The sequence below is a fragment of the Podarcis melisellensis genome, assembly GCF_964234715.1.
Source record: "Podarcis melisellensis genome assembly, chromosome: 5".
Classification (NCBI taxonomy): domain Eukaryota; kingdom Metazoa; phylum Chordata; class Lepidosauria; order Squamata; family Lacertidae; genus Podarcis; species Podarcis melisellensis.
Window position 1 is genome coordinate 93,783,514 of NC_138537.1, and position 9,669 is coordinate 93,793,182.

Here is a 9,669-nt window from a genome sequence, read left to right on the forward strand (position 1 = left end):
CACTGCTTCCCTCCTCTGGGTCATTCTTGTCTTGCCAGCCCTGGCACCACTGTCACTGCACAACAGGTGAGGCAGCAGATCTAGTATCTGATTGGACACTGGGTGCCATTTTGAATCGAGATGGGGAACCAAAAACACCACTTTGGCATGACTTCACCAGACCCTCCACGTGTCTCTACAGTGGTACCTCAGGTTAAGAACTTAATTCGTTCTGGAGGTCGGTTCTTAACCTGAAACTGTTCTTAACCTGAGATACCACTTGAGCTAATGGGGCCTTGCGCTGCCACTGCACGATTTCTGTTCTCATCCTGAAGCAAAGTTCTTAACCCAAGGCAATATTTCTGGGTTAGCGGAGTCTGTAACCTGAAGCGTATGTAACCCAAGGTACCACTGTATTTTCCAGGGACATCCCTGATTTAGATGAGCCATCCCTTTTTCTGATTCGATCTCAGAATGTCCTACTTTTCCTTAGTATGTCCCTGTTTTCATTGGAGAAATGTTGGAGGGTATGGAGTTATCCGACCCCTGAGCCATCTGAAGGCAATACTGTATATGGAATTTTAAAAAAATGTTTAATGCTTTATTATGTTTTTATATATGTTGGAAGCCGCCCAGAGTGGCTGGGGCAACCCAGTAAGATGTGAGGGGTATAAATAGCAAAATTATCATTATGGAACGGGACATCCCTATTTTCATTAGAGAAATGTTGGAGGGTATGTTTCACCCCTTTTTTTGTTGGCATAGATTTAACTGCCACAAGATACCATCACTAAACTTGGTATGAGGGTTCCTGGGGTCTTGGTCAATGTTTGGGTGACAGGCGCCATTTTGAATCAAGATGGTGTAATGGTCACAGCTAGTCACAAATTACACTATTTAAAAATAATTTTTTTATTTCTAAAAATTCTGGACAGTACTAGTAAATAAACAAACTGCCAAATATTCAGTGAAAAATTCTAGTTATTTATGTATACAGTGGTACCTCGGTTTACGAACAGCCCTGTTAACGAATTATTCGGTTTACGAACTCTGCAAAACCGGAAGTAGTGTTCCTGTTTGTGAACTTTACCTCGGTCTACAAATGGAAGCTGAATGGTGGAAGGGCACCGGTAGCGGGAGGCCTCATTAGGGAAAGTGCACCTCGGTTTAAGAACAGCTTTGGTTTAGGAACAGACTTCAGGAACAGATTAAGTTTGTAAACCGAGGTACCACTTACTGAAATTGTCATGGGTGATTTTCGCTTTTGTACCACTAGGAGGAGCCATAACAGAAGGTTTTAAAATGTTTTGCTCAGCTTATTTTTCTGCCTAGAGGGAAAGGGTTAGTGGCATAAATAATAAATCTGGTAAATGTTTGCTGCTTTTATAATGCTAGCCTAATCAATACCGTCTACTCAAGGATATCATGGAAACGCACAGGACTGGCACACGCTATCAAATGTCCTTACAAAACCACAAACACAAACATGAAATATATAACAAAACCAAATCGAGCAATTTACTCTTTAGAATATTATGATGATTATGAATTGACCAGGTACCGAATGCAGCATAAAGTAATGCAGTCCGCTAAATTTATTGCCAGATTTCCTATGGCAGAAAATGCTTTATAATTTTCACCATGTTAATTTTCTCAAGAACTTGGGGCAGATCACCTGATTTACAGGCGGGCAAACTGTGGATGCAAGTTCAGTGTTTCTTAACTGAGCTACAAAGGAATCCAAGGTCTTCTAGACAGAATTTCACTATTAGGTAGAAGCAGAGGTGATCTACTGGTGGCCTACAAGACCACAACAAGCTCCTCAATAATTTTTTTTGTCTCCTGGTAGCCCCAACCACTGGCGGAGACTCTTGAGAGTCCCGTGGACTGCAAGAAGATCAAACCTCTCCATTCTGAAGGAAATCAGCCCTGAGTGCTCACTGGAAGGACAGATCCTGAAGCTGGCCACCTCATGAGAAGAGAAGACTCCCTGGAAAAGACCCTGATATTGGGAAAGATGGAGGGCACAAGGAGAAGGGGATGACAGAGGACGAGATGGTTGGACAGTGTTCTCAAAGCTACCAGCATGAGTTTGACCAAACTGCGGGAGGCAGTGGAAGACAGGAGTGCCTGGCGTGCTCTGGTCCAGGGGGTCACGAAGAGTCAGACACGACTAAACGACTAAACAACAAGCCCCAACCACATTTTTTACTTATTTATTTATGGTTTGGTAAAAAGTATGTCATTAGCTGTCAGGGATGGGCTGGACAATGAGGAGTGGTGGGAGACTCCAGCAGGAGAACCCTATAGAGAAGTCTCAGAAGAGGAAGGCTCAGAGCCAGGGGAATGGTGGTGGGACACAGAAGACAGGTCAGAGGGTGATGGAGGGGCAGAATGTTGGATGCTGAACAAGCAACAGGTCTGAGTGATAGGTAGGTAGCCGTGTTGGTCTGCTGTAGTCGAAACAAAATAAAAAAAATAAGTTGCTGAGTTACAACTTATCACCAAACTTTAAACCATGGAGAAACCTGGTCTGAATAGAGACATTGGATTCTTATCTCATTATACATGATAAAGCAATTTTTGGCCATCTCATCCCTTGCTTTTTCCTGTAAGAGCAATTGCAGTCGTTAATAGTCGTCAACGGTTTACTGCACCTATCAGCCAATCACCTATGCCCACCACCCTTCTGAGTAATACCCCTCCCCACCCTCCCACTGGTGACTTCTGTTTCAGTGTATCTGAACAAGTGTGCATGCACACGAAAGCTCATACCAATAACAAACTTAGTTGGTCTCTAAGGTGCTACTGGAAGGAATTTTTTTATTAGGTTTGAGTGAGTGAGTGAGAGAGAGAGAGAGAGGAAGAAGAGGCAGAAGGCACTGCAGACATAGGACAGGCAGCTGAAGAGGAGGTGGGCGCTGAGGTTGCAACAGATTCATAGGACCCTCCCTTGTCTCCAAGGGCATCAGTAGTTTTGCAGGTAGCAGAGCAAATAGCACAGAGAGCGGAAGACCCCCTTCCCCAATGGAGTTTAAGACTGTTGGGGAAATAGCTGGCGAGGGAGGAGACCTAGGGGGAAGTGGGAGGCCCAGATTGTCAGTTCTGGCAAATGCCCATAGGTTTCTCTGTTTGTATTCTGTTTCCTTGAATAAAGAATCCATTTTACTGCTCGTCTCTGAGTCTCCGTGCTGACCTGCAGCTGAACCAGCCCTGACAATAGCTGCTCCCCATAAGGAACAGTGCCCTCACAGTTCTCCTGCCCAAGGGGGTCTTGAATCCATGGAGCACCATGTGATCAGAACCCCTGGACGTTGTTTTACATGCCATTGCAGTAATTGATGAATCACACAACACAAAAGGTACAATGACGTCTTTACCATACCCACAGCTGCAACCCAATTTTTCCTCTCTTCCTGTTCAGCTTGTATTGCTGCAGGTTTTTTTTGTTGTTGTTAACTTTAGTGGATCCAGGGAGGAAAATGAACAGAGCTACCTTGGCAGTACTCTTAAAACTTTATTAAATAATTTAGATTAACATCCTGACTTATCACCAAGGCTTGAAATGAGTGGCGGCATTTCCTTACCTCATTCATCACTATAATGGGCTCAGGGCGCTGGAAACAGGCAAGAAACAGGCAAAAAAGCAAATAAAAATAGCCACTGGGCAGTGGTAGACTGGTTGCCCCGGCATGAAAATGAGAAACAAAAATATGGTCTAAAAAGTCACAACTTTTATTAACTTGAAACACTTAGTGGATATGCGGCAATAGAACAATAGCTTGTTGTAGTTGGCATACCTGTCTGAAGAAGACAAGTGGGGAATTTCCATATATCTCCTCAGCTGGGCATCACTACCATGTTTCAAAACCAGTCAAAGCATTTCATCGCCAACTTGCCAGAAAGGTAGCTCACCTGTTTGACTACTCCATGGCTGCTAGTCATAGTGAACATCAGAGGACTCAAGGATGTTGCGTGGCGAGTTCCCGCCTCCCCCTCAGAAATAAAGATACGAGACACAAGAATTCGAGTTAATGGGTCAAATTAGGCCACAACTTTATTGATTACTGGAATTGAGCGGTATTGGCTTAGGCACTGGTCCTAACAACTAACCGGCTTCAGCCCGCTTGCTTGAAGACTGGTAAGGGTTAACCACCAGTAGGGGGAGTCCCGCTGATGCACATCAACTAGGAGCTCCCCCGGGGTCACCGCTCGGGGGTGTGCCGTGGGCCTACACCTCCATAGGCTTAGGACAAGGCCATGCCCCCTGGAATCCTTTACTGGACTACCCTTTGATTTGGGGGAAAGTGATGGCGCTTCCTCCCCCCCGTCATCTGCATAACAATACAACAATACCCCTGCCAATGCCTAACCGTAGAGTGGACATAAAAAGGGGATGTCTGGACCAGCCAGTCGGAACTTCCTGTTTCCTCCTAGGCTGGGACAGACTTCCTCTATATGTGACAAGAGGTGTGCGTGGCCTCACCTGTGCAGTAACAAAAGCATAGGACTGGCTGCCATCTCTCTCTCTCTGACTACATTAATCGAAGAAGCAACATCTGCTTAGCCTAAGATGCTGTCTCCTTATGGGATAGTTTCCAGGTATATTACTTTTGTAACTTAAGTCTGCCTTCTGGGATCCATCCGTGAACAGAATGTGAGTGAGTAAACTCTTTTATACTTTTATAGAAGACTGTGTTGTGTCTATTTCTGTTATGAGGGACTAAAGGGGGAATTACCAGGTAACATATTTTAGAAGCTTTAGCGAGCCTGCGCAAACACATCTGCTGTGCAAGTTTAAAAAGGGGACTGTGACTCTGCTAAATTGTAGAACTTGTTAACACAAGTTGGAAAGAATATAATCAAACAATATATCCTCTCCTGCATCCCTGAACATCCCCACACAAACTTAAGAGGCAAGCCGAAAGCAGCCATCCAGGAAGACTATCAAGCCATATGCGTAGGGTAGGAAGAGTAAAACTGAGCAGTGATATGACATGCAAACACACTTTTTGAATCACATGTAGCTTGAACCTCAGTATGTAGTTCTGATGTTTGGCCCTTAAAGCTACACTTTTCATGTTTTTTATTCCTTCAAGGATTATACTGAAACCCTGCAACTGTTCTGTTAGAAATCATGCAAGCAGATGTCTACAAAAGAAAGTGATGTTTCAAAGAAGCAAAAATGTAGTTTAAGGGTTGGCTGGGAACTGTAAATTTATGAGGAGTAAACTACAGTGCCCAGAATTCTTTGAGGGAAAGCAAGTTCTTTGAATGTGCATGAGATTTGAGTTAATGCTGCAGTCTACTTTTGCAGTGGGATGACTTTCCGAGGAAATAAAGGTCAGACAGAAATCTGTCTATTTTCTGCTGACGTAGCTCTTCTCCCATTTATCTCTATCACCTAGGTATCTATTTATGGAAGCTACTGCTACTAGCTGAACACCTTCCAAGAGGAAAAGAAGGAGTATACTGTACTTCTAGTTTCTTCTTTCCCTACCTATTGGAGAACTGAGGGGTGATAAGCCTGTTCCATATTAAATGTATATTTACTTACTTTTTGAATAATTTATGATCTGCTTCCCCACAAAATGTTCCTGAAGTAATGCACAATAAAGGTTTTGAAAAACAAATCACATAGCAGAAAAAAATACATGCAAAACTATTTAAAAGCAAGCCTTAAACACATTAACTTGCACACTTTTTAGTATATACATTATGAAATGGCTGAGTCACAGTTCAGGGAAGAGGGTAAGTTTTCATCTAAAACCAAGAATGAGAGGGGCTTGTCCAATTTCAACTGGAAATTTATTCCAGAGACTGGAGTCACAACTTTGAAAGCCTTAATTAAAAAACCCCCAAAACAACATCAACCCTAAAATCAAGCATGCCTTTGGAGCATACAGTACTTAGCAATACCATATCTGAGAAATTCAACTGCTGGGCTTAAATGCTAAAAGCAAAACCGGCAGCATATTGGCAGCCAATGCATTTTCCAAAGCAGAGGTATTATTATTATATTATATTATTATATTTATATTATATTATATTATATTATATTATATTATATTATATTATATTATATTATATTATATTATATTATATTATATTATAATAATATTGACAGGATGGGTGTATGGGGTGTTGGGGGAGGGGCATAGATCTGGTCTATGGGGTCACGAAGAGTCGGACATGACTAAACGACTAAACAACAAGAGTAAGCCCCATGAATTCAGGAAGACTTTCTTTTGAGCAGACACGGTTAGGATGTTGCTATAAAATAAAAGGTTTCCCTTCTTTCAATCCCATCTGAGTAAAGTGAAGTGGATTAGTAGTCGTTCAAACCTGACTCAGCTGTGTACAATCAGCTCTTGCTTGCAGATATTTATGTCCACAAAATCACACTGCGAGAGTCAATAAAATTATGCAACAGTCAAAAGGCTTCCCTCGTCAGATAACGATAAGCATGTATGCAATTGAGTTTGGCTGCATACGCATACTACTTTCTCTCAAAGAATCGTGGGAACTACCCTTTACAGTGATACAATTCCTGGAATGCTTGACAAACGACAGTGTCCTGGATATTTGAGGGGATGTGCTTTAAATTATGGAGTGGATGCAGCTTCTGAAGAGAGACCTGCAGCCAGAAGAAGAAAAACGACAGCGAGGGAATGTGTACCAAGGAGAAAGAGAGAGGCCTGAAGCATAGCTGTCAAGCGTCCCTTATTTGGTGGGACAGTCCCTTATCCCAGCGCCATGTCCCGCTGCTGTCCCTTATTGATGAGGCTTCGTTTGGCTGCTGGCTGGGCTTTCTGCTTTTGGCTCGGAAGGGCTCAGAAGTTGAACATACCCGTGCCCGGAAAATCCAATTATTTTGGCTGCTGATTCCTTATTTTCGAGGCTGCTGGTCCCTTATTTTCAAATCTGTAAGTTGACAGCTATGGCCTGAAGAGATCCTGAAGGACTGGAGACATTGCTTGAAAGGAAACCCAACGGGTGTCAGGTTAAAAATGTAGTTGTGTTTTAATATCTGATTTAGATGATGTGTGTTCTAATGCTTTTGCTAACTTGTCTGATATTTTTCTACAAGGAAGCTGCATTTTGCTGTTTGTTTCCACATCTGAGGACAGACGAATCTCACGCCTCTCAGATTTTGGGGTGTCCTGCAACACCAGCACACAAACAGACAACAAAGCAATGAGACAGGTTTCATTAAACTTTACTATGATGGTTTCTAAAAATGCCCCAAAAGCGTGGTGGTGGTGGTAGGTAACCTAAGCAGGGATTTAGAAAACACTGGCAATTCTCTCTTATTGCCTGTTCTCCCCCCAACCCCCCCTCTCCCTGGCACTTTTCTCTTTCTCACTTTCACACACTTTCAAAGCAGCTTGTGCCCTTCAAGTTTAGCCTTCTCACAGGGGCCATAACCACACGGAAAAGTAGTTTAAAAACAAAAAACAGTCTGCTCTGCTTACAGGAGCAATTTGATCCAGCAGGAGCTTCATCTTGAGTTCCCCTGGCATTTGCTTCTCAATGGGCCAATTCTGCTGGGCCATGACCTGAGGCCTGCCTTGGAGGAAGAAGAGGCACAGAGCAGGTTGACTAGCCTATGGTTACCAGATTGTTTTCAAGGAATCCGGGGACACTTTTTTTTTTTTTTTTGAATTTCATGACCCCATGAAAATTATGAGCACTCAGGGCTGATTGGATTTGGATTTGGATTTGATATCCCGCTTTATCACTACCCTAAGGAGTCTCAAAGCGGCTAACATTCTCCTTTCCCTTCCTCCCCCACAACAAACACTCTGTGAGGTGAGTGGGGCTGAGAGACTTCAGAGAAGTGTGACTGGCCCAAGGTCACCCAGCAGCTGCATGCGGAGGAGTGGAGACGCGAACCCGGTTCCCCAGATTACAAGACTACCGCTCTTAACCACTACACCACCTTAAGAATGGATAGGTTTGATCTTCTTGCAGTCCATGGGACTCTCAAGAGTCTCCTCCAGCACCATCATTCAAAAGCATCAATTCTTTGGCGATCAGCCTTCTTTATGGTCCAGCTCTCACTTCCATACATCACTACTGGGAAAACCATATACGGATCTTTGTTGGCAAGGTGATGTCTCTGCATTTTAAGGTGCTGTCTAGGTTTGTCATTGCTTTTATCCCTAGAAGCAGGCGTCTTCTACAGATAATTAAATGGTCAGTCTGTGAGCACTTAGATAAGGATGCTGTGATTATTAAGACCCAACATGGGTTTCTCAAAGACAAATCATGCCAGACAAATCCCATCTCTTTTTCTGATAGAGTTACAAGCTTGGTGGAAAAGCAGAATGTGTTGGATGTAGTGTATCTTGATTTCAGTAAGGCTTTTTGACAAAGTCCCCTATGGTATTCTTGTAGAGAAGATGGTCAAATGTGGGCTGGATGAGATTAACTGTTAGATGGATTTGCGGCTAGTTGAATGACCGAATCCATACTTTACCTTTACCTTAGTGCACATTAGGTAAAGGGACCCCTGACCATTAGGTCCAGTCATGGACGACTCTGGAGTTGCAGCGCTCATCTCGCTTTATTGGCCGAGGGAGCCGGCATACAACTTCTGGGTCATGTGGCCAGCATGACTAAGCCGCTTCTGGCAAACCAGAGCAGCGCACGGAAACGCCGTTTATCTTCCCGCCGGAGCAGTACCTATTTATCTCCTTGCACTTTGACGTGCTTTCGAACTGCTAGGTTGGCAGCAGCAGGGACCGAGCAACGGGAGCTCGCCCCGTCACGGGATTTGAACCACCGACCTTCTAATCGGCAAGTCCTAGGCTCTGTGGTTTAACCCACAGCGCCACCCGGTTCTTAATTATCTTGGAAGAAAGTGACAAGTGACATGCCACAGGGTTCTGTCTTGGGCCTATGGCTGTTCAATGTCTTCATAAATGGCAATCTGCCATGGATGCTTTTGTTGAGATTCCTGCATTGCAGGGGGTTGGACCAGATGACCATTGGGTCCCTTCAAACTCTACGATTCTGTTCCATGCTGCAAAAAAGAAAAAGAAAAAGAAAAAGAAAAAGAAAAAGAAAAAGAAAAAGAAAAAGAAAAAGAAAAAAAGAATCAGGATTCAAGATGACCTTAACAGATTGGAGACCTGGGGCCAAAGTAACACAATGAATTTCAGTAGGGACAAATGTAAGGTTCTACACTTAGGCAGGAAGAACCAGATGCACAAATATAAGTTGGGTGAAAAGGATCTAGGGGTCTTAGTGGACCACAAACATGAGTCAACGGTGTGATGCAGCAGCAAAAAAAAGGCTAATGTTATTCTAGGCTGCATCAACAGAAGTCTAGCGTCCAGATCAAGGGAACTAACAGTACCACTCTATCCTGCCTTGGGCACACAACATCTGGAATACTGCATCCAGTTCTAGGCATCACAATTTAAAAAGGATATTGACAAGCTGGAAGGTGTGTAGGGGAGGGCGACCAAGATAATTAAGGGTTTGGAACCCAATCCTTATGAGGAATGGTTGAAGTTGCTGAGTATGTTTAGCCCAGAAAAGAGGAGACTGAGAGGAGATATGATAGCCATCTTCAAATATCTCAAGGGCTGTCATATGGAAGATGGAGGAAACTTGTTTTCTCCTGCTCTTGAGGATAGGACTCAAACCAATGGCTTCAAGTTACGAGAAAGGAGATTCCAA

At 43.5% G+C, this 9,669-nt stretch overlaps 1 protein-coding gene across 1 annotated transcript in view; it reads right to left on the reverse strand.

Annotated features, from left to right (window-relative positions):
• The window catches only part of FGF6 (fibroblast growth factor 6), a 187,593-nt gene extending 179,630 nt beyond the window's left edge, over window positions 1-7,963 (reverse strand). Inside the window, exon 1 of the mRNA XM_081911894.1 lies at window positions 7,922-7,963. The gene's annotated coding sequence lies outside the window, so the exon portion shown is untranslated. The remainder of the gene's footprint in view (window positions 1-7,921) is intronic.
• Between the last annotated feature and the right edge of the window lie 1,706 nt (window positions 7,964-9,669).